The 25,194-nt window shown below is 46.2% G+C and overlaps 1 pseudogene; it reads left to right on the top strand.

Annotated features, from left to right (window-relative positions):
- Window positions 1–18,697, top strand: part of LOC137358405 (probable G-protein coupled receptor 139) — a 34,727-nt pseudogene extending 16,030 nt beyond the window's left edge.
- The last annotated feature ends 6,497 nt before the right edge of the window (window positions 18,698–25,194 follow it).

Below are 25,194 nucleotides of genomic sequence, written 5' to 3'. Positions count from 1 at the left end.
TTTTGAAGTACATTAATGTGGGGAATTCCCCAGGGCCTGACCAGGTGTATGCTAGGATGCTCTGGGAAGCAAGAGAGGAGATTGCTGTGGCCCTTGCAGAGATTTTTGTATCATTGTTAGGCACGGGTGAGGTACCAGAAGACTGGAGGATAGCTAATGTTCTACCTTTATTTAAGAAGGGCAACAGAGATATGCCAGGGAACTATAGGCCAGTGAGCCTTACATCAGTGGTGGGAAAGTTATTGCAAGGGAATCTGAGAGACAGGATTTATATGCATTTGGAAAGGCATTGTCAGATTATGTATAGTCAGCGTGGCTCTGTGCGTGGGAACTCATGTCTCACGAATTTGATTGAGTTTTCGAGGAGGTGACCAAGAGGATTGACGAGGACAGGGCGATGGACCTTGTCTACATGAACTTTAGCAAGGCTATTGAAAAGGTCCCGCATGGTAGGCTGGTCCAGAAGGTTCGAACACATGAGATCCAGGGTGTGCAAGCAAATTGGATACAAAATTGGCTTGGTGATAGGAGGCAGAGGGTGGTAGTGGAGGGTTGCTTTTCAGATTGGAGGCCGGTGACCAGTGGTGTGCTGCAAGGATCAGTGCTTGGCCCTTTGTTGTTTGTCATATATATTAATGACTTTGATGTGAATATAGAGTCAATGATTAGTAAGTTTGCAGATGACATCAAAATTGGTGGTATAGTGGACGGAGAAGAAGGTTGTCTAACGTTACAACAGGATATAGATTAACTGGGAAAGTGGGCAAGGGATTAGCAAATGGAATTTAACACAGACAAGTGTGAAGTAATGCATTTTGGGAAGCTAACCCAGGGCAGGACATATACAGAGAATGACAGGTCCTGTGGAGTGTTGTTGAGCAGAGAGACTTTGGGGTGCAAGTACATAGTTCCCTGAAAGTGGCAACACGTTAGACAGGGTGGCGAAGAAGGCGTATGGCATGCTTGCCTTCATCGGCTGAGGCACTGAGTACAAGAGTTGCGACGTCATGTTACAGTTGTACATAACGTTGGTTCGGCCGCATTTGGAGTACTGTGTGCAGTTCTGGTCGCTGAACTACAGGAAATGTGTGATTAAACCAGAGAGGGTGCAGAAAAGATTCACAAGGATGTTGCCTGGTTTGGAGGGCTTGAGTTATAAAGAGAGATTGGACAGGCTGGGTCTGTTTTCCCTGGAGTGAAGGAGGCTGAGAGGGGGCATGATCGAGGTATATAAAATTATGAGAGGCATTGATAGGCCAGAGTCTGTTTCCCATGGTAGGGGTGACTAAAACTAGATGGCATAGATGTAAGGTGAGATGGAGGAGGTTTAAAGGGGATCAAAGGGGTAAATTTTTCACACAAATAATAGTGGGTACCTGAATGAGCTTCCAGAGGAGGTGGTGGAGGCAGGAACAGTAGCAACATTTCAGAGGCTTCTGAACAGGTACTTGAATGAGCAATGCATAGAGGGATATGGAATTAATGCAGGCAGGTAGGATTAGTATGGATAAGCATTCAGGTTGCCATTTATATGGTGGGCCGAAGGGACTGTTTCTATCCTGTATGACTCCATAACTTTCTTGCTTTTGAAAACTATTTCCCTATTTATGAAGCCCTATATGCCCCATGCTTTACTAACCACTCTCTTTTTTAACGCCTTCAAAGTTCGATGCACGTGCATCCCCAGGTCCCTCTGTTCCTGCACATTCTTTAGAACTGTGCTTTGAAGTCTCTGTTAACTTCCTATCGTTTAAAACGGAATGCATCACCTCACACTTATCTGAATTAAAATCCACTGGTCGCTTGCCTGCCCATTTTGCCAACTTATCTATGTTCTGCGGCAGGTGGTGCATATCTTTCTCATTGTCACTGTCCAAGTTTGGTATCATCAGCAAATATTGAAATGCTACTGAGTAGGCCAAGATCCAAGTCATTATATCCCGCAGAAGGAAAACAAAATACACAGTGGACCGAACACTGACCCTTGGCGAACATCACTGTCTACCAACGTGCATTCATTAAAGCCACCATTTACCGCCCTTAAGCCAATTTCAATCCAATTGGATAACTAACCCTCCGATTCCACGAGCCTGAATTATGTTAACCAGACTTTTACGTGGTATCTCAACAAATCATCAAATGCTTTCTTCGTGTCCATATGAACAACGTCCATCGCATTCCCTTCATCAACCTTCTCTGTTACTGCATGATCTGCCCTTTAAAAATCCATGAAGGTTATTGTTAATTAACTCAAGCCTCAAGAAGTGCTTATTGATTGTTTCCCTGACTTGTTTCTAAAGCCTTACACTTCACGAATGTTAAACCAACTGCTCTCTAGTTTTTAGGAGTATCCTTACACCCTTTCATAATTTGCCCCTCTCCAGTCATCCGGCAGCTCCCCCATATCTAGGGAATATTGGATGTTTGTGGAAAGCCCTTCCATTATCTCCACCTCACCTTCCTTTAACAACCTGGGTTTCAAGCAATCAGGAAAGTTTACTAATCTACCCTAAGCACAACCAGCCGAACTAGTACCTTCCCCTCTCATTTATTACCCTATCAATTGCCTCTATTCTCTCTGCTTCGACCGATACTTTGCCAGACTCCTCTTCCTTAATAAAGACAAATACAAAGTACTGATTCTGTATTACATCATATATACCAGAAATGTTGGACATACTCAGCAGGTCTGGTGGCATCTGTGGAGAGAGAAGCAGTGTTAATATTTCAGATCCGTGACCCTTCATCAGTTCTGAGTTTTTGCAGCATTTCTTGCTTTTTTTTCAGATTTCCAGGATCTCCATTATTTTGCTTTTATTACTCATTGTGTATTCCAGCCTTGCCACATGCCTCCAAATATAATTCTTACCCTTCGTGTCGCTAATACGTTCTACATCACTTCCCACTACCTGCTTCATATTTGTATGCAGTACAAGATTGGTGGAATCCCTATTGGAATACTTTGGGTTACCTTTTGTTTTGAATGGGAGTGAATGTACAAGGTGGTGCCGATCAAGTGGGTGGCTTTGTCTTGAATGGTTTCGCGATTCCTGATTGCTGTTGGAGCTGTACTCAGGCAGGTAAGTGGAAAGTATTCCATCACACTCCTGACTTGTTTGGTGCGAAGAATACATGCCCATTATCAGCACAAGCCAGAATGCTGCCCATGTCTTGGGGCATGCGGTCATGGACTGCTACAGTGTCTGAGGATTTGCACATGGTACTGAACACTGTAATCGTTTCTGTTAATTCATGTATGGCATGTGGGCCAGCATTTATTTACCATCCCTAATTTCCTTGAGAAGTTGGTGGCAAGATGCCTTCTTGAACCACTGCAGGCAATGTCGTGTAAGTGGACCCACAGCGCTGTAAGAAAGGGAGTTCCAGCATTTTGACCCAGCGACAGTGAAAGAACAGTGATATAATTCCAATTCAGAATGGTGTGTGGTTTGGAGAGGAAATTGCAGGTGCTGGTGGTGTTCTCATGTATCTGCTGCCCTTGCCCTTTTAGGTGGTAGAGATCGCGGGTTTAGAACGTGCTGTCGAAGGAGCCTTGGCGAGCTGCTGCAGTGCATCCCGTAGAAGATACACACTGCTGCCACTGTGCGTCAGTGGTGAAGGTAGTGAAGGTTCATGGTGGTGGATGGGGTGACAATCCTGCGGCTTGCTTTGTCCTGGATGTTGTCGAGTTTCTTGAGTGTCGTCGGAGCTGCACCGGTCCAGGCAAGTGGAGTATATGCCGTCACATTCCTGAAGTGTGCTTGTAGTTGGTGGACAGGCTTTGGGGTGTCAGGATGTTAGTTACTCGCAGTAGAATTCCTAGCACTGGACCTGCTCTTGGAGCCATAGCATTTAATTGGCTGTTCGAATTCAGATTCTGGTCAATAGTGATGCCCAGGATGCTGATCAAAGAGTCATAGAGCTATACAGCAGAGAAGCAAGCCCTTCAGCACATCGCTTCTGTGCCCACCATCAAGCATTGATCCATCCAAATCCCATTTTCCAGCACTTGGCCCTTAGCCTTGTATGCTATGGCATTTCAAATGTTCATCTAAATACTTCCTAAATGCTGTGAAGGTTCTTGCCTCAACCATCCCTTCAGGCAATGTGTTCCAGATTCTAACCATCCTCTGGGTGAAAAAAAACCTCAAATCCTCTCTAAGCCTCTTGCACCTGACCATAAACATATGATCCATGGTTATTGACTCCTCTCATGGAAAATGGTTCGTCCTATCAATGCCCCTCCTAATTTTGTAAACCTCAATCCGGTCCCCTCTCACCCTTCTCTGTTTTAACGAAAGCAACACTCGCCTATCCAGTCTCTCTTCACAGCTGAAATTCTCCAGTCCAGGCAACATCCTGGGGAATCTCCGCTGTACCCTCTCCAGTGCAATCACATCCTTACTATAGCGTGGAGAGCGGGACTGTACACACTACTCTAGCGAGGCCTAACTAGCATTTTATACAGCTCCATCATAATCTCCCTGCTCTTATATTCTATGCCTCCACCAATAAAGGCAAGTTTCCCATATGCCTTCCTAACCACCTTATCTACTTGTGCTGCCGACTTCAGTGATCTATGGAAAAGTACAACAAGGACCCTCTGACCCTCTGTACTTCCTAGAGTCCTCCCATCCATTGTATATTCCCTTGCCTTGTTATTCCTCCCAAAATGCATCACCTCATACTTCTCAGGATTAAATTCCACTTGCCACAGCTCTGCCCATCTTACCAGCCCATCTATATCATCCTGTGATCTAAAGCTTTCTTCCTCACTATTTATGACACCACCAAATGTTGTGTCATCTGCGAACTTACTGATCATACCTCCATTATTCACGTATAAATCATGAATGTACACTACAAGCAGCAAGGGTGCCAGCACCGATCCCTGTGGTACTCCACTGGTCACAGGCTTCCAAACACAAAATACACTCTCGACAATCACACTCTGCCTCCTAGCACAGAGACAATTTTGGATCCAAATTGCCAAATTGCCCTGGAACCCGTGGGCTCTTACCTCCTTAACCAATCTCTCATGTGGGACCTTATCAAAAGTCTTATTGAAGTCCATCTCGACTAAATCAACTGCTTTACCCTCATATACACAACTAGTTACATCCTCGAAAAATTCAATCAAGTTAATTAGACACAATCTCCCTCTGACAGAGCCATGCTGACTATCCCTGATGAATTCCTGCCTCTCCGATGGACATTAATCGTTCCCCTCAGAATTTTTTCCAATGGTTTCCCTACCACTGATGTTAGACTCACTGGCCTGCAATTACCTTGTTTATCCCTGCAACCCTTTTTGAATACTGGTACCACATTCGCTGTCTTCCATTCACTCTGGTACCTCTGCTGTGGGCAGAGAGGATTTGAAAATTGTTGTTAGAGCCCTTGCTATCCCCTCCCTTGCCTCACATGACAGCCTGGGATACATCTGATCTGGGCCTGTGGATTTATCCACTTTTAAGCCCGCTAAGACAGCTCTCTTTCAATGATAATTTGTTCAACTGTATCACCATCCCCTTCCCTTGTCTCTACAACTACAACGCCCTTCTCCATCGTGAACTCAAATGAAAAGCAATCATTTAATACCTCAGCTATGCCCTCCGGCTCCACACACATTTCCATTTTGGTCCCTAATAGGCCTTACTGTTTCCCTGGTTACCTTCTTGCCCTTAATAGACTTATAACACGCCTTGGGATTTTCCTGTATTTTGGCCGCCAGAGATTTTTCAAGTCACCTCGTTGCTTTCCTAATTACTTTTTTAAGTACCCCCTTACACTTTCTAAAATCCTCTAGTGCCTCCGCTGTTTTCAGTGCTCTGAATCTGCCATAAACCTCTTTTTTCCCCTTATCCAATCCTCTATATCCCTTGACATCCTGGGTTCCATGGACTCATTGGTCCTACCCTTCACCTTTACCAGAACATGTTTGCCCTGAACTCTCACTATTTCCTTTTTGAATGAATCCCTCTGGCCTGATGTAGACTTCACTACAAGTAGCTGCTCCCAGTCCACCTTGACCAGATCCTGTTTTATCACATTGAAATCGACCTTCCTCAATTCAATACGTTTATTTCCGGTCCCTCTTTGTTCTATTCCACAACTATTTAAATCTTGCAGAAATATGGGTACTATCACCGAAATGTTCCCCCACTGGCACTACTACCAATTGTCCAGTTCATTCCCTAGGATTAGGTCCAGTACTGCCCCTTCTCATGTAGGACTACAGCTGTCCTGTATGCACTGTAGGAATTCTGCCCCTTTATTTTTTTTGCACTAAGACTATCGCAGTTGATATTGGTAAGTTGAAATCCCCAACTATTATTGCCCGATTGTTTTTTACACCTCTCTGAGATTTGCCATCACATCTGCTCCCCGATCTCTCCCTGACTATTTGGATGCCTGTTGTATACTACCAGCCAACTGATTAACCCCTTTTTGGTTTTATGTTCTAGACATATGGCCTTTTTTGAGGAATCTTCATCCCTCCTTACTGTCGTAATTGACTCCTTGATCAACAGTGCAATGCCACCTCCTCTTTTACTCCCTCCCCTGCCATACCTGAAGATTCTATACCCTGGAATATTGAGCTGCCAGTCCTGCCCTTCGCTCAACCATGTCTCTGTGACAGCAATAATATATTTACATGTGTTTATCAATGCCATCAATTCATCTGCCTTACTAGTAAGACCACTTGCGTTAAAATAGATACAATCCAGCCTTGTATTATTTGCTTGTGCCTTAAAAGGTCTATATTTTCTCTGCCTTCCAGATTGACTTAGTGTATCTCCTAATTTTGACTGTGCATCACCCCGTACAGTAGCTACACGCTGCATCCCATTTCCCTGTCAAATTAGTTTCACCCCTCCACCCCACACCCCCGCCCCCCACGCGACCGCGCCCCTGAACAGCACGAGCAAACTTCCCAGCAAGGATGTCGGTCCTGTTCCAGTTCAGTGCAATCCGTCCAACTTGTACAGATCCCACCTTCGCCAAAAACAGACCCAGTGGTCCAGGAACCCAAAGCCCTCCCTCCTGCACCATCTCTTCAGCCACGCATTCATCTGCTCTATCCCTGCATTCCTCTACTCACTAGCACGTGACACTGGGAATAATCCAGAGATTACAAACTTTGAGGTCCTGCTTTTTAATCTGCTTCCTCGCTCCATAAATTCCTGTTGTAGGACCTCATCCCTCTTTCTACCTATGATTTTGGTGCCAATGTGAACCATGACTTCTGACTGTTCACCCTCCCCTTCAGAATGGCCTGCAGCTGCTCCGTGACATCCTGGACCTAGTACCAGGGAAGTCACTTACCATCCTGGACTCACGTTTGCGGCCACAGAAACGCCTATCTGTAACCATTACGATATAATCCCCTATCACTATAGCTCTCCCACGATTGTTCCTCCCCTCCTGTGCAGCTGAGCCACCCGTGGTGCCACAGACCTGGCTCTTGGCACATTCCCCTGAGAAGCTATATTCCACACTTGTATCCAAAGTGGAAAATCTGTTAGATCGGGAAATGGGCCCAGGGGTTTCATGCACTACCTGCCTTGTACTTCTACTCTGCCTTGCAGTCACCCATTACTTTTCTGCTTGAGCAGTCTTTCCCTCCGGTGTGGCCACCTCCATGAGGATCTCAGCCTTGCGGATGCTCCAATGTTTCCAGCCGCTGCTCCAGATCTGAAACGCGGATTTTAAGTAGCTGCAGCTGGAGACACTTCCTGTACAAGTGTTACCCTGGACTCTGGAAGAGTCCCTGACTTTCCACATTGCACAGGAGGAGTACTCCATGCTGCCAAGCTGCCCTGCCATGACTTATCCATAATTTGCTCACTTAAATTACCCAACAAATTGATTATATACACGAGGGACCTTGATTCCCTAAATATCAAACTCCTCAATACTGAAGTAGTCCGTGTAGAAATGCAGCAAGACTTGGATAGTATCCAGGCTTGGTCTGATAAGTGGCAAGTAACATTCGCGCCACACAAGTGTCAGGCAATGACCATCTCCAACAGAGAGAATCTAGCCATCTGCCCTTGACATTCAATGGCATTACCATCATTGAATCCCCTACTTTCAACATCCTAGGGGCTACCATTGACCAGAAACTTAACTGGAGTAGCCCATATAAACACCGTGGCTACAGGAACAGGTGAGAGGCTCGGAGTCCTGCGGCGAGTAACTCACCTCCTGACTCCCCTAAGAATGTCCACCATCGACAAGGCACAAGTCAGGAATGTGATGGAATACTCTGCACTTGCCTGGATGGTTGCAGCCCCAACAACACACAAGAAGCTTGACACCATCCAGGACAAAGCAACACGCTTTATTGGCACCCCATCTACAAACATTCACTCCCTCCACCACCGATGCACATTGGCAGATACGTGTACCATCAACAAGATGCACTGCAGCAACGCACCAAGGCTCCTTAGACAGTAACTTCCAAACCCGCAAACTCTGCCAAATAGAAGGACAAGGGCAGCAAATTCATGGGAACACCACCACCTGCAAGTTACCCTCCAAGTCACACACCATCCTGAGGTGGAACGACATCGCCGTTCCTTCACTGTCACTGGGCCAAAACCCTGGAACCCCCTTCCTAACAGCACTGTGGGTGTACCTACCCCACAAGACTGCAGCAGTTCAAGAAGGCACCTCACCAGCAACTTCTCAAGGGCAATTTGGGATGGGCAATAAATGCTGGCCAGGCCAGCGACGCCCACCTCCGATGCATGCATAAAAAAACTATACTAAAAAACTGTAGCTCTTTCACTTAATTTGTTTACTTACGCAGCTATTTCAAGTTATTCCCTAACAGCAGTTACTCACCAACTAACCAACTTGCAGCTTCCCTGTGATGTCACTTTTGACTTTTTTTCAAAACTCAGGTGCGCATGGACTGCTGTCCTCTCCCAGAAGGTAAGTGAATGCCCGCAGCCTCGTGCTGAATTTATCTACTCTCGTTCTCGGCTTTCCCAAACAGGTCCGATTGCTCTCCACCCCTGAAGTTATGTCTCCTTTACTGAAGGTCAGATGATATGTAGACATCTTCTCTTTTGACCTTATGATTGAAGCATGGTGCTTGATGAAGCAAGTGTAGATAGTTGCGTCTCGGACACTACCACAAGGAACTCCTGAAGTGATGTCCTGCAGCTGAGATTGTTGACCTCCAACAATCACAACCATCTTCCTTTGCGTTAGGTATGACTCCAACCAGCAGAGAGTTTTCCGCTCACCTGTAGAGTTCAGCTCTTTTGCCCATGTTTGAACCAAGGCTATAATGAGGTCAGGAGCTGAGTGGCTGATAAGGGTAATGATGTTGAAGTGGTGTACATAGACTCCCAAAAGGCATTTGATAAAGTGTCACACAACAGGTTTGTCAGCAAAGGTAGAGCCCATGAATAAACAGGACAGTTGCTGTATCAATTGGAAATTGGCTGAGCAACAACACAGTGTCGTGGTGAATGTTTTTTTGTTTTCCCTTGGGCTGGAGGAAGTAGCCAGTGGGTTCCCCGGGTGTTGGTATCAGCACCAGTGCTTTTCTTGATCTATATGAATGGCCTGGCCTTGGATGTGTAGGGCATGATTTTGATCGACGACACAAAAGGTGGAAGTATTGTGAATTATGAGGATAGCGATTAGCTTCAGGCGGACGTCGACAGGCTGGGAGAATGGGTGGGAAGAAAGCAGATGAAATTTAATAATGGGAAGTGTGAAGTGATTCATTTTGGTAGGAAGAACGAGGAGGTACAGTATAAAATACTGAATACAATTCTACAGGGGTGCAGGAGCTGAGGGACCTGCGGGTATATGTGCTCATTTTGTTGATAGTTGCAGGGCAGAGAAAGCCTTTAATGAGGCATACACGATCCAAGGATTTATGAAGAGGGTCATATAGTACAAGATCTATGAAGCTGTGACAAACCTGTATAAAATATGGTTCCGTCTCAACTGGAGTATTGCGTCTAATCCTGGCACCACAATTTAGGAAAGATGTGAAAGCTGTAGACAAGGTGCAGAAAATATTTTCAGACACGTTGCAGGATGAGGGACTTCAGTTGCCTGGGCAGATTGGAGAAGCTGAGGTTGTTCTCCGTACAGTCGAGAACATCGAGAGGAAATTTGATAGAAGTGTTTAAAATTATGAAGGGTCTGGAGAGTGTAGCTAGGGATAAGCAGTTCCCATTGGCCGACAGTTCCATAAGCAAAGGACATTGACTTAAGGTGATTGGCAAAGAAGCAAAGGTGCAGCGAATGGTTAGGATTTGGAATGCAAAGCCTTTGACATTGGTGGAGGCGGATTCAACCGTGCGATTTCCAGTGGAATTGGAAAATTATCTGAACAGAAAAAAAACACATAGCTAGGGAAAGTCCAGGGGCTGGAGGGGACTAGCTGAATTGCTCTGCAGTGTCCAGTACAGACACGACAGGCTGCATGGCCTTCTTTTGTACTGTACCAATCCTGACTCTATGATACTATAAACGAACACGTGAACATTCCGACTCTTTACCAGCCTCTAAGGTACATGCAGTGCAAGCTTTCAGCAGATGACTGCGCCTGTCAGACCAAGTGATGGTGCGACATCATCAATGCTGTGCTGTTGCTCTCTCTCTCTCTGTCTATCTGCTGGAGCTGCCGTGCCTGGGAAGCTGACAGTTTTGGATTATCATTGGAAAGTATGAAATCAGAAGGCGAGGGTTGAATTCAGGGATTGTTGCTGGGATGGAAAGCAGGAGATCCATGGTCCCACCACCGGTAGCTTGCACATCATCCCAGACAGCACTGATGAGGGGGAGGTGGAAGTTAAGAAGGGGCATAAGGCAGACACATAGCATCATCCTGAATGCTCTCGGTGATGCCGGATGCTACGGGTTCAGTCATAGCTGGTGTCATGATGTGGAGAACCGTCTCCTCCATCAGTCTTTGGGGATGAAGGTATGCCTGGCCCCCATCAGTTTAGTGCTGCGCCCTGAGATTATAGGCAACATATCCTGCAATAGCGCGGCCATAATCTCAGTGATTGTATTTCACTGTGTTTGGGTGATGTTCCTGCCATACCTGAATAGCTGGTGGTATGTGGAGGCAGCGAGAGATAGTTATGAGACGGCTATCAGTGATGAGGTGGAGTATGTGAATGTTAGGTGTGGGTCCTGATTGTTTGAGATTGCTGATGGGTGAGTAATGGGGGTGTAGTGAACATTGAGCAGTGTGATAAGTTGGTAATGATTGGGGTAGGAGATGCCATATGGAGATGAATTCACTGATATTGACATGGAGAAGGACGATGTAGGTGTCGAGGTCAGGGAGGGGGTTTGTGATATACCTGAGTATATTAACATTGAAAGAGAGGAAGCATTAGCTGGTTTACCGGGCTTTAAAGCGGATAAATCCCCAGGCCCAGATGAATGTATCCCAGGCTGTTATGTGAGGCATGGGAGGAGATAGCAGGGGCTTTGACACAAATGTTCAAATCCTCCCTGGCCACAGGAGAGGTACCAGAGGACTGGAGGACAGCGAATGTGGTAGCAATATTTAAGAAGGATAGCAGGGATAAGCCATTTAATTACAGGCTGGTGAGTTTAACATCAGTGGTAGGAAAAATTTTGGGACAAATTCTGAGGGACAGGATTAATCTCCACTTGGAGAGAAATGGATAAATCAGGGATAGTCAATACGGCTTTGGATTTTTTGAGGCGGTGACGAAATGTGTAGATGAGGGTAAAGCAGCGAATGTAGTCTTTCTGGACTTCAGTAAAACCTTTGAAAAGATCCCGCATGGGAGAATGGTTAAGAAGGTAAGAGCCCGTGGGATTCAGGGCCATTTGACAGATTGGATCCAACATTGGCTTTGTGGTAGGAGGCAGAGGATAACGGTCGAGTGTTGTATTTGCGAGTGGAAGCCTGTGACCAGTGGTGTAACGGAGGGATCGGTGCTGGGACCCCTGCTGTTTGTAGTGTACATTAATGATTTGGATGTGAATATCGGAGGTATGATCAGTAAGTTCGCGGATGACACGAAAATTGGTGGCATTGTAAAAAGTGAGGAGGAAAGCCTTAGATTACAGAACGATATAGATGGGCTGGTAAGGTGGGCGGAGCTGTGGCAAATGGAGTTTCATCCTGAGAAGTGTGAGGTGATGCATTTCTGCAGGGCTAACAAGGCAAGGGAATATACAATGGATGGCAGGACCCTAGGAAGTACAGAGGGTCAGACAGTCCTTCGTGTACTTGTACATAGATCACTGAAGACAGTAGCACAGATAGATAAGGTGGTTAGGAAGACATATTGGGATACTTGCCTTTATTATTCAAGGCATAGAATATGAGAGCAGGGAGGTTATGATGGAGCTGTATAAAACACTTGTTAGGCCACAGTTGGAGAGCTGTGTACAGTTCTGGGCACCACATTATAGGAAGGATGTGATTGCTCTGGAGAGGATGCAGAGGTGATTCACCAGGATGTTGCCTGGGTTGAAGCATTTCAGCCATGAAGAGAGACTGAAAAGGCTTGAGCTGTTTTCCTTAGAGCAGAGAAGGCTGAGGGGAGATATGATTGAGGTGCACAAAATTATGAGGGGCATTGATAGACTAGATCGGAAGAAACTTTCTTTCCCCTTAGCAGAGGGGTCAATAACAAGGGCGCATAGATTTAAGGTAATGTGCAGAATGCTTATAGGGGATTTGAGGAAAAATGTTTTCACCCAGAGGGTGGTTGGAAATGGAGCACGCTGCCTGAAGAGGTGGTAGCGGCAGGAAACCACACAATATTTAAGAAGTATTTAGATGAGCACTTGAGATGCCATAGCATGCAAGACTAATGCCCAAGTGCTGGAAAATGGGATGAGAATAGTTAGGTGCTTGATGACCAGCACAGTCACGATGGACCAAATGGCCTGTTTCTGTGCTGTATAACTCTATTTCCCTATGACCCGTGTGAGCTCATTTAATTTCTTCTGGCACTGCTGCCATGTCCTCGGATCCAGGCATCCTGCATTGACCTCCCTCGTCCCCAGCTCCCATTCCTTTCAGTGGGTTTTTTTCTTGAGGTTCTGCACTCCCTCCCGACGGAAACATGGCCTCTGTCCTCCTCCTGGCCTCCATGATAAAGGCTTCAGCACCACATCCATGTGCCCTAGCATTAGGTGATTAAAATTCAGATTTTCCATGTATGATCTGCTGGGACGTGCCCTACCTTTTAATGTAGGTTTAGCATACATTTCCCACTTTTATTCTCTGTATATCTATTTAAAAAGCCTAGGATCTCATTATTTCCTGCTTTGGTAACCTGTTTGGAGACCTTCAAAGATTTAAGCACAAATAAGCCCCTTGTCTCTGTCCTTGTACTCGCTTTAAAGTTGTATCTGTTAGCTTGTATTATCCCTCCACATATAGCCTTCTAAACTGCATTACCTCACACAAATGCTGTGTCAGTTAACAATTCTGAAGATTGAAGCTGTTGTTTTCAGTTCCAGCACCAAAGTCCATTTACTGTCTACTGATTCCATCCCTCTCCCTTTCAACTGTGTGAGACTAAACCAGACAGTTCACAGCTTTGGTGTCATATTTGAACCTGAGAAGAGATTCCAACCACATATAAGCACCTTCATTAATATAGCATATGTTCACCTCTGTAACATGATTCGACTTCGACCCTTTCTCAGCTCCTCTGCTCAAAACCTTCATTCATGCCTTCTTAACCTCTAGACTTGACTATTCCAATGCCTGTCTGATGATATCCCACATTCTACTCACTGCAAACTTTAAGTCGTTCAAAACTCTGCTGCTGATGTGTCAACTCACAGGAACTCCCAATCACGTATAACTCTTGTGCTCGCATGACCATCATTGTCTTTCGATTAACAAGGCTCTTGATTTTAAAGCTGTCTTTCTTGTTACCAAATTCCTTCATGGTCTCTTCTGCTGAACTGGATTTTATGTGCACCCCTGAGTCATGGTCGGAAGGGAGGGGAGGGGGAGGTGCAAATAGAATCATGTTGAGTGATGGGGCAGATGGCCCATCACCAACCCACCGCAAAACAATGTTGCCTGGGGCAGGATCGGGCGATTGAGGCCCTAACGTGGCCCATTCGCGGTAGTTTAAGCGCTTCTTCCCACCACTGCTGGGATCTAACCAGCAGCAGGGGTACCTATGCGATTTGAGGAGGATGCCTTGTATAATGGGGCGCCCTTTCGGTGGGCTTGGGCTCCCTCCTCTGTGGGCAATCTATGGCCCATGGAGTGCCCTGTCCAGGAAACAATGAAACTCCCAGGAATCCCTCCCCCCTGGGCTTCACGACCAATCTCCAATTGCCCTCACTTGGGGCCGTCCAGATTGCCTCTGACGACATCCCTTCATCATAAAACCAAGAAGTGCTGGGAACACTCATTAGGTCTGGCAGCATCTATGGAATGAGCAGCAAAGTTAATGTTTCAGGTTAGTGACCTTTCATCAGAACTGGCAAAGGTTAGAAGTTTATTTATTTATTTAGAGATACAGCACCGAGTCTGTGCCGACCATTAACCACCCATTGATACTAATCCTACACTAATCCCATATTTCTACCACATCCTCACCTGTCCCTACATTCCCCGACCACCTACCTATACTAGGGGCAATTTATAATGGCCAATTTACCTATCAAGTCTTTTGTTGGTGGAAGGAAACCGGAGCACTCGGCGAAAACCCATGCTGATTTGCAAACTCCACACAGGCAGTACCCAGAATTGAACCCGTGTCGCTGGAGCTGTGAGGCTGCGGTGCTAACCACTGCGCCACTGTCCCGCCCTAATGTAATAGGTTTTAAGCAAATCAAGTGGAGGTGGGGCAAAAGAGAACAAATCAGAAGGTATTGATCGCACAAAGGGTCACAGAGAATAACTAACATGGAAGTCATTGTGCAAAAGCAAATACAAAGAGTGTGTTAATGGCGTGGTGAAAGACAAAGCGTTAGTACAGAGAGGGTGTTAAATGGCAGAATAATGAAAGCTCTAGCCACATGCAAGAATATGAGGGAAACAAAAGTGGGCAGGCACATGGCAATAAAACATTGTAATGATGGAACAAACTAAAATAAAATGAAATTAAAAAAAATCAAAGTAATACTAAAATAGAAAGGGTTCTATGCATGCTCTGAAAGTATTGAACTCAACGTTCAGTCTGGCATGCTGTAGTGTGCATAATCAGTCAATGGGGTGCTGTTCCTTCAGGTTGTGTTGACGTTCACTGGAACACTGCAGCAATCCCAGGGCACAGATGTGAGCATGAGAGCAGGGAGGTGGTGTGTTGAAATGGCAATCAACCGGAAGCTCGGGGTCGTGATTTCGGACTGAGTGGAGGTGCTCCGCAAAGTAGTTGCCCAATCTGTGTTTGCTCTCTCCAATGCAGAGGAGACCACATTGTGAGCAGCGAATACAGTACCCTAACATCTTCTGGGAAACAGGATCAGAGGCGAAGGGACCCAATCGCATTGTGCCTAATGCGACCTTCCTACCCAAAGTGAAGAGAGCCCCCTTTAGGTGGAATTACACGAGCAGTTAGTGGGAGCCCCGCCACTTGTGCAGGCCATCCAGTGAAACGAGGTCGTCTCTTGCAGGCTTGGGGCCTCCTCCACGGGTAATCTGTGCCCCCTCAGCAGCAAAGGCAGCACCTCTGGTAAACATCCTGCACTCAACACGCAGCCTCGTCCATCTGCTGGGAACTACTGGACTGCCACCGGTGACCCTGCAACACCTACATTGGGTCTGGGACTCTAAAGCTGCTCCTGCTCCCAGGCCTCGTGCGATAGCAGCAGTGCCCCCCGCTTCCTTATTGGCCCAGGCGAAGCTGCTATACTTACTTTGGCTATGAGTCTCTAGTTGTGGCCCTGGTACCCGGACAACTGAGGTACTGACAATGGTCCCCAGACGCTGACTGATCATTCATACCCAAACACATTTAATTGGGCTCCAACCTCCTGTAATGGTCCGTGCCCAAGGACTGGTTTATTACCATCAGTGCCCTTCTAGTCCCTCACAGATCCCAGAGGACACCACCCCACACTTACCTGGAATCTAGAGCTCCTGCAATCCTTCCAGGCCTAGTTAGTATCGGCATTGACCCGTGCTCTGTGGCAGGCCCCAGCGAACCTGCCACATTTAACTGGGATGTGGGGCTCCAGCAATGCATCTGGTCCCAGACTTGGTGTAGTACCAACAGTGGCTCCTCCTTCCTGAATGGCCCCGTGATCCCCCAAACTTACCTTGGGTCTAGGACTCCAGTGATGGCCCTGGTTCCAGGAATGAAGTTCTTCCGGGAGAGGCTCCACTCCCAAGCAGGCCCCAGTGACTAGAAAAATCTTATCTGGTGTTCAGGGTATCCAAGAATGGGCCTGAACCCAGTGCTGGTGTAGTACTGGGGGTGGCCTCCACTGCCTCAATGACCCTCATGAAAGGTCACAGACCTGAAACGTTCACTCTGCTTCTCTCTACACAGATGCTTCCTGAGCTGTTGAGTAATTCCAGGGCTTACTATTTTTTTAATCTTTATATTTGGCTTCCAATTGAGGGAGGAGTGAGGAGATAGTCCTTATTTCTCATTATTGTATATATTGATTTCTAAACCCGATAATAACAATCAGTTCCCCACATTTTTTTTTCAAATTAAAACAAAATGCCGTTTGCTTCGGACATTGTAAGGCTTGTAGTTTAAGAGAACATTTTTACTTTATTTTTCGTTGTATGTCAGCATTTGGTGGTTTTAGCTGTATTGTTGCCATGCCAATCTGATATAAAACAGGCTGGCTGATGCCCATGAACCACCCCATCACCAAGATAAACAAAATAAATGGCTTTCCCATTACCCCACCAAAAAAAAACCGTACATTTAATATGTGACCTCCCCTACAGCTGCACAACGTGCAGAGGTCACACATTCCCCTCCCCACAATACACATGTAGAGTTAACTCGCCAACCCCCAACACGCCCCCGCACTATAATAAAAATACTAAATTGCCCCCTCACTACCTCGATGGTGCCAGCTTTCCCTGGACGGGAAACAGAAGGCGTATCAGTGCCAGCCGCCACGCGCAAGGTCACAGACAGTTGGCAAGTTCGCAGTGAAAGGAACATTCATTTATTCATATCCTTTATTGCAATATTTAAAGTTGGGACCCACCGCTGAGTGGGGTTTGGATCGGCCATGGAGCCTCACTGCCACCAAGAAGATTGAGACTAGTAATGCTGGCATTGAACTCATCAATATTCTGCCCAGTGTTTCAGCCCACTGACCCTTGGTCTGAAATGTGAGAGATGAAAGTTTGAACAGATTTAAAGGAGTTGGGGGGCATTATGATCAGCATTGACCTTAACAATTTCACAATCAGACTTTTGACATTTAAACTCTCCTGGCTTCTACCATATCACAGATCTTCCTGTTTGTTCTTTCAGGTCTAATTATTTCACTGCATCACTGAATACAGCAACATATTTGTCATTCTCAATAAGTCCTCAAAGTAACAGGGGTGTGGGGCTCCAGCAATGCATATGGTCCCAGGCGTACCTGGGAGTGGAGCCTCTCCTGGAAGTACTCCATCCCTGGAACCAGGGCCATCACTGGAGTCCTGGACACAAGGTAAGTTTGGGGTGTCAGCGGGCCAGTCAGGGAGGCGGAGCCACTGCTGGTACTACACTGAGTCTGGGACCAGATGTATTGCTAGAGCCCCACACCCCAGTTAAGTTGAGTCCTTGTAACTTTGCTCCAAGCCTGATGTCTGACTTCCCTGTTTATTTCCCTTCCTCACAGCTAACTTGCTGACGATTGGGATCCTGTGTCGAAGAAAGTGTGGCCTCTCCAAATGTGTCACTCGCTACCTGGTGGCCATGGCAGTGGCGGATCTACTGGTCATTATCCTTGACCTGATATTGAGGCACATTCCCATTCGTTATCGGGCACAATTTCTGTTCCTGTTGTCCGTCCCCATATGTAATATCCATGCTGTTCTACTTTACGCAGCCACAGACTGTTCTGTCTGGTTCACTGTCACTTTCACCTTTGATCGATTTGTGGCCATTTGTTGCCAGAAGCTGAAAAGTAAATATTGCACCGAGAAAACGGCGGTTGTGGTTCTGGGAACAGTGACTGTGCTGAGCTGTCTGAAGAACATCTTTTGGTTTTTTATGTTAACAACTCGCTATCAGCTGTTGAACCAATCTACGTTTTGTTACATAACAATGGCAGGTCTGACCAAGTGGTTCTGGGGAGCAACGAGTTCCTCAATCATAGTCTAACGGTGCTTGTTCCCTTTGTGGTGATTCTGTTGCTCAATGCAATGACCGTCAGGCACATTTTAGTGAGCAACAGAGGTCGCAGGAGACTCCGGGTTCAGAGCAATGGGGAGAATCACAGAGACCCAGAGATGGAGAGCCGAAGGAAATCCATCATTTTACTGTTAGTTATCTCAGCCAATTTCATCCTGTTATGGACAACGTTGATGGTGTATTGGCTGTGGAACCGGATGTTTTGGTTGGGGTATCGGTCTGTCCCTGGTCTTGTGCGGGAAGCGGGCTTTATGCTGCAGCTCCTGGGTTGCTGCACAAACACTGCGATTTATTCTGTTACCCAGACTCAGTTTCGGGAGCAGGTGAAGAATGTGCTGAAATATCCATTTACTCGAATTGTTAAATTAATTCAATGATGTGAGGGATTGAATCATTGACCCATCCCAACGCTCTTGGGGGCGGGATCTGTCGCTCTGGTGGCACAGCAGGGTCTGAGCCTGTCGCTATGTTGACGGGGGAGTTGGGCGAGGGCTAAATGGGGTTGAGGTCTGTCACTATGTTGACAGAGCGGGGGCGTTGCCTGTTGCTATTGTTTTGGAGTGGGATCTGGGCCTGTCTGGATGGTGACAGGGCGAGGCCAGACCTGATCACCACGGTCACGTAGAGTGGTGGCGAGGACTGTTCCATATTTTGACGTGAGAGTTGGGGCATACAGACATGCAAACATCCGGACATACGAATTCGGAGAAGGAGTAGGCGACTCCACCCTTCGAGCCTGCTCCTCCATTCAATAGGTTCATGACTGAACTGATTACTCCACATTTCTGCCTAACCCCGATAACCTTCCACACCTGGGGCGGGGCCTAATTTACATGGGGAGGGGCTGACGGGGCGTGGCCTGTTCCTCATGGTGATGGCCAGGAGTGGGGAGTTCAGGCCTGATCCACATGGTGATGGGCAGTGTGGACAAGGCCTGTCGCCTTGAAGCAAGGAGTTGGCTGTTCCAAAGGTGACGCTGCAATGACAGGTTGCAGTGCCTGACGTCCACCGGCCCCGCTCACTGCTTCGCCGATTGGAAGATAGAGGGCTCGAGAGGAAAGCATCACCAGTGGCCCCGCTCTCCGGCGCTCTCTGTGGCAACCAGGGCAACAAGTACCGGAAGAGAAAAATGGTGTGAAGCTTCAGCCTGAATATTTCAAAATAATGTGCGGCCCTGTTGAACCCTGTATGATCCTTAATAATCCTTTTCACACATTAAATGGTTTTAGATCATTTGTAATACATTATAACTCTTCCAAATCATCTATAATTATTTGGAACCCTTTATAGTTCTTAGCAATATTTTATAACCCTGTATAATGTTTTATAATCTTTCATAAACCTTCATAAAACTTCCTAATATTTTGAACATTTATAATAATCTATATGTCTCTATAATTCTTCATAATGCTTAATAATCCTTTCTACTCCTTTATAATGGTTTCCAATTCATTATAATTATTTATGATACTTTATAACCCTCTATAATGCTTTGCAATTCTTTATAAACCTTCATGATCCTTAAAAACCTTCATAACACATTATAACCGGTTATAATACTTCCAAATCCTACAAGGCACGTTATATCTCTTTTCAATCTTTATATCCCTTTATGAGCCTTATAATCAGTTATTATCCTTTATAGTACTTGAAAATGAACAGTAAGACTTGATAATCCTTTTAACTGCTTTATAATACTTTCTAATCTCTTGTGAACTCACAGGACAACGTTCTTGCTTGCAGTGTGTCCTTGCTGAACTGCACTTGTGATGCTGCCTGCAGTGTCAGCATTATGGTAGAGGTCACATGACCAGGAGGCACAGTAGTACAATATTGCATTTCCATCCCAAACAGTCCAGTTTTCATACAGAAATAACAACAGTGAATTGCACAAATTATTATTTACACTGTGAGTTGCCCACTTCACCCATTACGCACACAACCGCTCCAATGCATTAACAGATCCTTATTCCCGTGACACTCTGCACATGCATCGCTCGCAGAGGGCTGAATTGTATATTCCTGCTGCCAAAACCGGCGGCGGGCAAAAACAGGCGGCGCATCGCTGAGCCGCCATGATCCTAATTCCGATGGTTCATTTAAATAGCTGGGACGGGTTGCCCCCACCCCACAGCCCGACAACGTGGAGGGGGCCGGCTGTCCATCCCTGGCAATGGTATCAGCAGCTTGTGTGCAGGAGCTGACGTTATTTTTAATGGGCTTTGAGCCCTGCTGTCGCATTTCAAGTTTTAAAGGTGCAGTTATTAAAACAAAAATGCATTTATTTTGCCCCTCTCTCAGCCCCAATAACCATAAACTTAATTTGTCAGTCACACCTGTTAATACTTCTGGCTTCTGTCGTATGTTTGCTATTGGAAGCGTAGTTTGGCTGCAGCATGATCTTTGTACCGGACTACTTTCCATGCCTTCAATAGGTGTGTTTCTCCACTCAAGTATTGGCTGGTAAACATCTATGCCGGGTTTGCTCGCTTTCCTTATGATTCCTTTGGCGATTTTCATGGTTGCCTCAGCCTCTTCATTTGATGGGGGATAGTGAGGGGATGATATATGGTGTTGAATTTTCCAATCCTTTATGAAGCAGCAGAATTATTCACTCGTGAACTGAGAGCCATTGTCGTTCATCACAATGTCTGGAACGCCAGAGCAACTGAAGTCTGCTTTCAGGCAGTCAACAATCTCACCGACAGTCTTTGAAGTCAGCTGGTTTATCCTCCCAGTAGTCAGAATAGTTGTCAATGGTGACAATATATTCAGTACCTGTGGGAGTAAAGAGGCCTACTCCCATCTACACCCATAGTCCGTCTGGGATGTCATGTGTCATCAGCGGTTCTTTTGCTTGCTTAGCTTGGTACACGTTACATGCACTGCACAGGCTGATGTGTTTCTTGTTTTCATTTCTCATGTTTGACCAGTAGAGCACTTCTATTGCCTTCCTCACACTTGACAAAATTCCTTGCTGGTTTGCATGGATGCGCTTTAGCGGCTCTCCTCTCAACTCCTGAGGAATAATGAATTTATTTCCTTTGTAAAAGATGCCATCTTAGCCTGTCAAGTCATCTCTGTCTGCCCAATAAGCTGTTGTAACCACAGGAGTGTCTTTGATCCTTTCAGGCCATCTTTTCCTCACTACTTCTTTCAAAGCATGGACAGCTGCATCTTGTTGGGTTGTTCATTTGATTTGAGTAAGGAGCTTGTCAACCAGATTCAATGTCTCTGCTCTTACAGAGCATGTAACGCTGAAGCTTCACGTTGGATCTGGAAGATTTCACACTCTGTTGTAGCATCCTCTACTTTCTTCATTGGGAGTGCTGCTCTCGGCAGCATGTCAGTGATGTCCATTTGCTTCTCTTGCTTGTATTTCACGTCCAGATGATATCTCTGTAACCGAATAACATGCTTTGAAGATGCTTTGGAGCAGATAGTAGTGGCTTAAGGAAAACACGTTGAAGTGGCTTGAGGTCAAAATCGACTGTTACTGTATCTCTTCAAAGTAGGTATTGATAAATTTTTCACAAGCAAAGACAATGGCCAAGCAGTGTTTCTCGATCTGAGCACAGCGTCGTTCCTTCTTCGTTTATGCCCTGGATGCAAATGCAACCAATTGTTCTGACAGCGTTAAGTTTGCCCCAAGTCCGATCTCGCTGGCATCAGACTGCAGGGTTAATTCATCACCTACATCATAGTATTTCAACAGTGGCATTCCCATCACTAGTTTCCTGATTTTAGTGAATGTTGCTTCTTGCCCTGTGACCCAATATGTGGGCAAAGATGTTGTGTTTGTCCTCACAGGAGAAGACTCAAGTTCCATACCATAAATCGACCTTAACCGAGGGACAAAAGAGGGTGAGGAAATTAAGGAAATTGATAGCAGCTGAGAAAAAGTATTGGAGAAACCTGGGGGACCAAACTCTGACAAGTCCCCAAGACCGGATGCCCTACACACTACAGTTCTAAAGAGATAGCTGCAGAAATAGTAGATGTCTTGTCTATGGTTTTCCAGAATCCCTTAGACTCAGGACTGGATCCGTCATATTGGAAGTTGGCAAATGTTATAATGCGTGTTAAGAAAAGAGGTACAGAGAAAACAGGGAACCACAGGCCAGTTAGCCAAACATCAGTCATTGGGACGATGCTGGAAACTATTCTTAAACAAATATTAACATTTCATTTGGAAAAACAAAGAATGTTGAGAACAAGTCAGCTTGCTTTTACTAACGGGAGATCCAGTTTGGCAAATTTATTAGAATTTTTTGAGGATGTAAATAGTATGCCACAGGGCCGGGTCCGTGATGGCCTGTCTGAGATGGGACTCCAGGTCGAGCATCCAATCTCGGCTTCCTGCCTATTGGTCGATCCCTTTGCATACTCCTGACAGAAGACACGGATGTGAATATAAAGAACAAAGAACTGTACAGCACAGGAACAGGCCATTCGGCCCTACAAGCATGCGCCGATCTTGATGCCTGCCTGAACTAACACCTTCTGCACGTCAGGGGCCCATATCCCTCTATTCCCTTCCTATTCATGTATTTGTCAAGGTGTCTCTTCAACGTCGCTATCGTATCTGCTTCTACCACCTCCCCGCAGCAAGTTCCAGGCACTCACCACCCTCTGTGTAAAAACATTGCCTCGCACATCCCCTCTAAACATTGCCCCTCGCACCTTATACCTATGTCCCCTAGTAACTGACTCTTCCACCCTCGGAGAAAGCTTCTGACAATCCACTCTGTCCATGCCGCTCATAACTTTGTAAACCTCTATCATGTCGCCCCTCCATCTCCGTCGTTCCGGTGAAAACAATCCGAGTTTTTCCAACCTCTCCTCATGGCTAATGCCCTCCAGACCAGGCAACATCATGGTAAACCTCCTCTTTACACTCTCCATAGCCTCCACGTCCTTCTGGTAGTGTGGCGACCAGAATTTCACGCAATATTCCAAGTGTGGCCTAACTAAGGTTCTGTACAGCTGCAACATGACTTGCCAATTTTTATACTCTATGCCTCGACTGATGAAGGCAAGCATGCCGTATGCCTTCTTGACTACCTTATCCACCTGCGTTGCCACTTTCAGTGACCTGTGGACCTGTACGCCCAGATCTCTCTGCCTGTCAATACTCCTGAGGGTTCTGCCATTTACTGTATACCTCCCACCTGCATTAGACCTTCCAAAATGCATAACCTCACATTTGTCCGGATTAAACTCCTTCTGCCATTTCTCCGCCCAGGTTTCCACCGATCTATATCCTGTTGTATCCTCTGACAATCCTCATCATTATCCGCAACTCCACCAACCTTTGTGTTATCCGCAAACTTACTAATCACAGAAGCTACATTTTCCTGCAAATCATTTATATATACTACAAACAGGAAAGGTCCCAGCACTGATCCCTGCAGAACACCACTAGTCACATCCCTCCATTCAGAAAAGTACCCTAACACTACTAACCTTTGTCTTCTATGACCAATTTCCTCCCTAATTTCCCCCCAACAGTGAACCCCTTATTCAGGGCCAGGGACACCTTCCTCTCGGTCTTGAGGAAAAACACTGCCTTCCCACACATTTTTGAGGGTGGAACAATGGGGATGGTAGCCGACAACCTCGGCCAGTGCCTTTACGCGTGTCATATTTGGGTGGGTGTCAATCTTCACCCTATGCTGTCTTGTTAAAAGCTTAAAAGGCGCTAGATTAACAGGAACGGCTGCAGCAGCTGCTGCAGCATAGGAAGGCCCCGCCACGGAGGGAACTGAGAAGCCTTGGAGTAGAAGAGTTACACCCACCATGTGTTGAGAGTGAGAGAGGAAATGCAATTATCAAATATAGCAATAACTTGATAGGATAAGCAGTCAGAGGCTGAGGTGAAGAGGCTGAGGGAGAGGAAGGCAAGGAGGAAATAGTATTTTGCAGCTGCAAAATTACAGAGCAGTCTTAATGACTGTCCTCTGGTTGGAGGGGGCTGATGTCTTCACCTGGAAGAGCTGAAGTTCCCCAGGCACACACTTTTCCAGATATCATGAAGCAACAATGAAGACTCTTCCCCTGGGCAGCTTCCACTGTCACACACCACAGGGTGGGGAAGGAGCTCCCGATTCGATGCTAACAACTCAGAAGCCCCATATTGAAACAGGCAAGAGCTGGATAATATCCAGGCTTAGGCTGATAAGTGGCAAGTAACATTCGCGCCATACAAGTGCCAGACAATGACCATCTCCAACAAGAGAGAATCCACTTGACATTAAATGGCATTACCATCACTGAATCCCATACTATTAACACCGTAGTGGCTACCATTGACCAGAAACTGAACTGGAGTAGCCTTATAAATATACTGGCTGCAAGAGTAAGTCATAGGCTTGGAATGCTGTGGCGAGTAACTCACCTCCTCACTCCCCAAAGTTAGCCCAACATCTACAATGCACAAGTCGGGATGTGAAAGAATACTCTACTCTTGCCTGGATGGGTGCCACTCCAACAACACTCAAGAAGCTCGACACGATCCAGGATAAAGGAGCCCACTTGATTGGCACCCCAGCCACAAACATTCACTTCCTCCACCACCGTCGCACAGGGGCAGCAGTGTGCACCATCTACAAAATGCACAGCAGCAACGCACCAATCCTCCTTAGTCAGCAACTTCCAATCCTGCGATCTCCACCAACTAGAAGGACAAGGGCAGCAAATGCATGGGAACATCACCACCTGCAAGTTCCCTTTCAAGTCACACACCATCCTGACTGGGACCCATATCGGCCACTCCTTCACTGTCGCAGGGTCAAAATGCTGGCGTTCCTTCTTAACAGCACTGTGGGTGTACCTAACTCACATGGACTGCAGCGTTAAAGAAGGCAGCTCACCA

This window comes from Heterodontus francisci, chromosome 49 (assembly GCF_036365525.1).
Source record: "Heterodontus francisci isolate sHetFra1 chromosome 49, sHetFra1.hap1, whole genome shotgun sequence".
Classification (NCBI taxonomy): domain Eukaryota; kingdom Metazoa; phylum Chordata; class Chondrichthyes; order Heterodontiformes; family Heterodontidae; genus Heterodontus; species Heterodontus francisci.
Note: the sequence above shows the minus strand (reverse complement) of the source record. Positions and strands in the feature narration are given on the sequence as shown.